Source organism: Pseudophryne corroboree, chromosome 1 (genome assembly GCF_028390025.1).
Source record: "Pseudophryne corroboree isolate aPseCor3 chromosome 1, aPseCor3.hap2, whole genome shotgun sequence".
In the NCBI taxonomy this organism is placed as follows: domain Eukaryota; kingdom Metazoa; phylum Chordata; class Amphibia; order Anura; family Myobatrachidae; genus Pseudophryne; species Pseudophryne corroboree.
The window spans coordinates 388,253,213-388,259,664 of record NC_086444.1 but is presented as its reverse complement, the minus strand read 5'-3'; positions in this window follow the sequence as shown (position 1 = coordinate 388,259,664).

Sequence of the window (6,452 nt, the reverse complement as noted above, 5' to 3'; positions counted from 1 at the left end):
GACTATATAAGGTTATTACTGGATGGCTCCTAATGATACCACATGTGTATTTGGAAGACTGCTTCACATAAATCTGACATCACCTATACTGCTTGTGCACATGGGGGAGGGGAACCCTGCCATCCTGTGTGTGTGCCCCTTATCCCTGTGCAAACCCCAGGTGTCTGCAGGGACATAACATGGACAGTGTTCTGCTCACACTTTATTTCCTAGTCAGTCCATGCCATAAAATTACTCTGCCAGGATGGCATACCCTGTGAGGTCACATCCCTTGTTCGGGTACCCCTATAACAGGTGCGAGTGCAAGCACGCCCCACCCATCCTGCCACCACCTATCTCACAAAACGCAGTCACAGATCCAGGGAGCTGCATGGGTGCACACAATGACTGCAAGTACACCAGCAAGCAAAATTAAGTTTTATAAAAAAAGCTACTAGCATTACTGATGTGGGGCATATGTGTCAGGTGCATTACTGTGTGGAATTATGTGTATTATGGGCATTACTGATGTGGGGCATATGTGTCAGGTGCATTACTGTGTGGAATTATGTGTATTATGGGCATTACTGATGTGGGGCATATATGTCAGGTGCATTACTGTGTGGAATTCTGTGTATTATGGGCATTACTAATGTGGGGAATATGTGTAAGGTGCATTACAGTGTGGAATTATAAATGTGTATTATGGGCATTACTGTGTGCCATTATGCAGGGTTAAACTGGCCCACAGAGTAACCCCCCCTGGTGGGCACCACTGCCTAAGTGTTGCTGGGTCAGATGCAGAACTAGCGGCGGTGCTAGGGGGCACCAGACAAAATTTTGCCTAGGGCATCAAATTGGCTAGGGCCGGCTCTGTGTTTATGTTACCCATGACTAAAGAAGTTTCTATTTCTACAGCCCCAGGTGGGGCTTCTGATGTTGTAATCCTAGAAGGGGTATCTGATGTTCAGATTCCAGAAGCAGCATCTGGGCATACAACTCAAAGAAGTGTGTCTGATCTATTAACCCCAGGAGGGGTCTTTGAAGTTTCAGCCTCAAGAGAGGTATCCAGGGCCAAGATCCCAGGAGGAATTCTTAAAGCCACAGATACAGACATGAACTTTTGTTTGTCAACTTCTGAGAGTGCTACCAGCTCTGTACAGTTCAAAGATGGATCATCTGAACATCTGGATTCTGTTTATAAAGAGTCAGGTATCAATGGACCTAGCCCAGTTCCGGCCAAAAAGACTCCACTGGATCCAGCCAGCCTGAGTAGCTCTGTTTCCAATGCTGAGCTACCTCCTTCGGTTCCAGATGATTCCAGCATCTTCTGATTTAATCCTGTCCTATCCATCAATCCAAAGGCTCCTCTGGTCCCAGCCAGTTCAAGCTTTTCCTGACCCAATCTGGTCCCATCCATCAGTCTGGATCAGCCTCCTTCAGTTCCAGTCGATTCAAGCATCTTCAGATCTAATATGGTCCTATCCGTCAATCTGAAGACTCCTCTGGTCCCAGCCAGTTCAAGCTTTTTCAGACCCAATCCAGTCCCATCCATCTGTCTAGATCCTCCTCCTTCTGTTCAAGCTGATTCAAGTATCCCTGGACAAATCCCGGTTCCATCTGTCTGTCCAAAGTCGCCTTCAGTTCCTATTGATTCAAGTTCCTCTGAACCCGATGTGGTTCACTCCATTGTTTCAAGTAATTAACTCCTGTCGATATGTCCGGAGTCCACAGTTTTTGCAGATATTGCAATTGCCTCAACCCAGATGGAGGCTCTAAGCATCTCATTCCAAGATAAAGCTTCTAGTGTTCAGTCAACTTCAGCTGGGAACTCCTGTCAGTCAGTTCTGGAGATGACATCCTCTCTCCACCCTAGACCATCTCAAGTTGATTATACTCCTGTTTCTTAATGCTTATTACAGTACTCTACTCTCAAGTACATTGTCTTCTGAGACTTCAAATGACATTCAGCATTCCAAGTGTCCACTTGATACTCCAGCTCCCATTTACTTTGATGGTGATTATGCTCAGTTCTGTGCATTAGCGAGCTAATACTTTGCTGTTACTGCGTCGGGATCTTCAATGAGTATTGCTCCAGTCAATGCAATCAGATATTTTAGGACTTATCTGATTATTTTGAGAGAAAGGAAGCAATATTTTCATGCAGTAGACTAAATTGGTAATTGAAGAGGTAAGTGGATGCAAGTATTATTTAACAAAATTAGTATTTTAAGGTGATATTACCCCAGTATCATAGTAACAATGCTTTTTTATACATTGGTAGTCTTTTTACTGCTATATTTTAAGCATAAAAGTGCTATGTCCAATTCTTAACTCAGTTTTTGTTTTTAATTTGTCTTTAACTCTAAATATCTGTTTCTTCTAAAAGTAACTCCTTCATCCACTTGCCTTTTCTATTCATATTGTCGCTTTGTACTGTCTTCCTTTATATCATGATATATTGTGATGTTAGTGGACCTATGTCTCTTTAAAACTTACTATGATCTTTGCAGAAAACTTACTACAACTAAGTAACTGTGAGGGTAATTCAGAGTTGATTGCAGCAGCAAATTTGTTAGCAGTTGGGCAAAACCATGTGCACTGCAGGTGTGGCAGATATAACATTTGCAGAGAGAGTTAGATTTGGGTGGGTTATTTAAATTCAGATTTCAGTTTGAATACACCCCACCCAAATCTAACTCTCTCTGCACATGTTATATCTGTCCCCCCTGCAGTGCACATGGTTTTGCCCAGCTGCTAACAAATTTGTTGCTGCAATCAACTCTGAATTAGGCCCCGTATTTACACAGTTCAAAGAAAGGAGCAGTGTCATGTTGATTCCAGAGATTACACTCTGTAATTACAGATACTAAACTCCAGTGGCAGAAATGCTTAATAGTCAGATACAGATATACTCCAATCAAATAGTGATTAAATCTTTCACCTGCTGACAAGGTACTGTATTCTGAGCTTAGCAAGTTCACAGCAACAGAAGGTGAGTCTCAATTAAAACACCTCAGCATTCCGGGGTGATCCCAAACATCCCACTGAGTTCTCAGACAGGTATCCAGTTAGATACAATCCAAAGACAGAAGCATTTCAGGTACACACCAAGCACTAGTAATGGGTAGCCATGTATTATTAGGTAAAGATAAATCAGGTCAGGTTCAACTTGAGGTACTGTAACAGGTTTACAAGTATGAATGGGCAAATACAGAAGCAAGTCAGGTTCAATATGAAGTCCGATAACAGGCATCCAAGTATTAATATTGCTGAAAGGCACAGGAATTAGAAGTGAAATGTCTGTAAGAAGACTAGTCACCTAACCCTGTTAGGTGAGACACCTTCAAGCACCTTCAAACAGACTACTCTTTTGGGCCAGTCTTAACTCTCTCTCTACTTTGCATCACCTGTAGTTCTGATATCTGCATTCAACAATGATGCCAATCTCCAGACATTAGAGTCACTTTTGTGTTTGAAAAATGGTAATGCATAAGCAAGGGACAGCAGACTGATTGTGGAGAGAACACTGATGCTGATGTACAGTACTGTTAGTCTTCTTATAATTAAACTGCATCTTTATAAGCATTTCTACAAATAGTAGTAAAAATACTGTTTCAGTATAAGAAAACTAGCAACAGTTTCCTTTAAATGACCTCAGTGTAGGTGCCACCTTGTTGCTGTTCACATTGGTTGCAAATGGTAGACAATCTGCAGCAGCATCTTTCACCACAAAGCTGGGATCAGCAATCACATGGAGGTGAGGATTAGCTCATGACTACAGAGACACCAATGGAGAAATTATATTTCCAGAGGACTGGTACTACTTTGCATCTAAAATATTTTGAGTACCGTAATTCAAATTGATTGAAAAACTTAATATTATCAAAGTTATTTTCCAGAGATACCAGTTCATTCATACAGAATTTTTCACATGGAGGTATTATGAAAACATTGAATTAGTTTTACAGTTAAAACAGTTGAGGTTTTGTTTAATATTAGAAAACATACATTCTTCATGAGGAACTGGGACATATCTATGGGAATAATAGTGCCTAATAGGGTGCAATCCTTATGAATTAGGTTTGTGAGGGAAACCAAAGTACTTGTTATTACAATGTCTGAATCATCAAAGTGATGTGGAAGTCATGAGTCATCAAATGCTAGTAGACTACAAAAAATAAGTGCACCACCATTATCCTCCACGGGAAGTTTCTGTCCTCCCTTAGCACCTCTTAGGACACCTATTATTATTGTAACAGAGCACACAGATACAGATGAATATAGAAATGGTGGAGGGCATATTTGAGACATAACATAATAGATTAATAGAAAACAAGCTTGAAAGATTAAAACAAATACAGAGAAGTGCAAATGACAGAGAATGAGGGCTTTGAAGGTTAAGGTTTGAAATGGATTCTACAGAGGTTAGGGAGCCATTGTAGAGTTTAGCAGACAGATTAGGTAGAAGCAGAGTGGTGAGAGAGGAAAATGACAAAGATAGGTGTTATGAATGCCAACAAGCAAAGGTTGCAATAGTTGTCGTGAGAGACATTATTTATTTATTAACAGTTACTGATATATTGCTGCATATTTTGTTGAGCTTTACAATTTCAAACAATAGTAATAGAACAAAATAGAAAAAAATCTGGAACGAAATAGATCAAAACTGGGTAATGACAGAAAGATATAGAGGTAAGAGGGCCCTGCAGCAAAGTTTACAGTCTATTGGGAAATAGGCAATTGTACACAAGGATAGATGTCACTTATTGCATAATGGTCTAGCCAGATTGCAAACATTCATGCTGGGCTGTATGACACAGTCACATAGCAATGTGTGAGGTCATGTTTGGACTGTATAGAGAGGATGTAATTAGAAGGTTATGTGGGTGGTTCTGGAATTTGATAAGCTTGTCTGTAGAGGTGAGTTTTCAGGGAATGCTTTAAGGTTTAGAGACTAGAGGTCAGTCTTATTATGTGTGTATGCGTTTGTGTGAGGAAGGAGTTGGGGGGGATAATTCCACAGAGAGTGCGCAGCAGATTATAAAATGGCTTTTTTGCTGGTATTAATTGTGAATGAGAAAGTATTCTGGAAAGAAGATTCCCACCAAACTCGTACATTTTTTTAAACTACAATAATTTACAAGGCAAAACCAGGTTGGCTAATGTAAAAATAACTTTTTTATTGATATGGAGTTGAGCACTGTATAGGTAAGGGAGTGTGTATGCTGGGCACTTTATGGGTATGGGGGTGTATGCTGGGCACTGTGTGGGTATTGCGGTGCATAGGATGTAAGTTGACCACTGTATTGGTGTGGGGTAGTGTATGCTGGGAACTCTATGATATGGGGGTGTATGCTGGGCACTGTGTGGATATTGGGGTGCATGTTGGTCACTTTATTGGTATGGGTGTGTATGCTAGGCACTATGTGGAAGAGAAGAGGGATGTAAGTTGGGCACTGTAAGGATATAGGAAGGTGTATGCTGTTGCAGCCAGGTATGCCATGCAGCAAGCCATGTCACCTCACACCAAAGATGAGCATGGCTACATCTGTAAATGCAGGTTTAAGTAAAGCCCTTGCAGGATCCAGAGTACACAAATACAGTAATGCAAAACATACTCACTAGGAAAATACAGGTCTGAATGAGACTTGAAATAGAAGCTGAAACAGTTGGTAGCTACCCTTGAAATTTGCAAGTATGCTGAATGCTGTGAAACATGGTTTGAGCAAGAGTTCAGGATTCTACTGTTAGTAAACATGAAGAATCTGACACAGAGATTCAGTAACAAGGAATTCAAACACAGAGAGTCCAACAGAGGCAGAAAACTCCAGCATTACATGGCAAGCATGACACAATAATTACCAGCCACAAACTGCCTTAGTGGATTGTTAACTCCTTGCAGATCATCAATCCAGAGCAAGAGGAGATAAGTCTAGGTAGCAGCTCCTGCTGCACATTGTGACTGTGTATGGGGGCACACTGCACACTGATGTATGCTGCGCTATACTCTGCTATAATGGCTGTGCTGTGTCCAGAGTCTCACAAGTTGCTGTGCTGTATAGTGACTGTATATAGGAGCACACTGCACACTGCTGAATGTTGAGTCTCACAAGTGGGTGTGCTCTGTATAAAAACTGTCTAGGGGCACTCTATTGTATGATGTGCTATATTCTGCTTTAAATTGTACTGTTTGGTGCACTTTACCCTAGTGTGCTCTGTTTACATACATTTATAAGCCCTGTGATCCATGCAGTATGAACCTAGCTACAAGTAAAAAAAAAATAACTATAAAATTTATATTTCTATTGTTTGTACTGGTTGGTTGGTGCACTTTACCCTAGTGTGCTTTGTTCACATGCATCGATAGGCCCTGTGACTCCACGCAGTTTGAAATGGGCTGCATGTTTAAAAACAGAAAAATAAATATATCTACAGTATATATAAACATAGAAACATAGAATTTGTCGGCA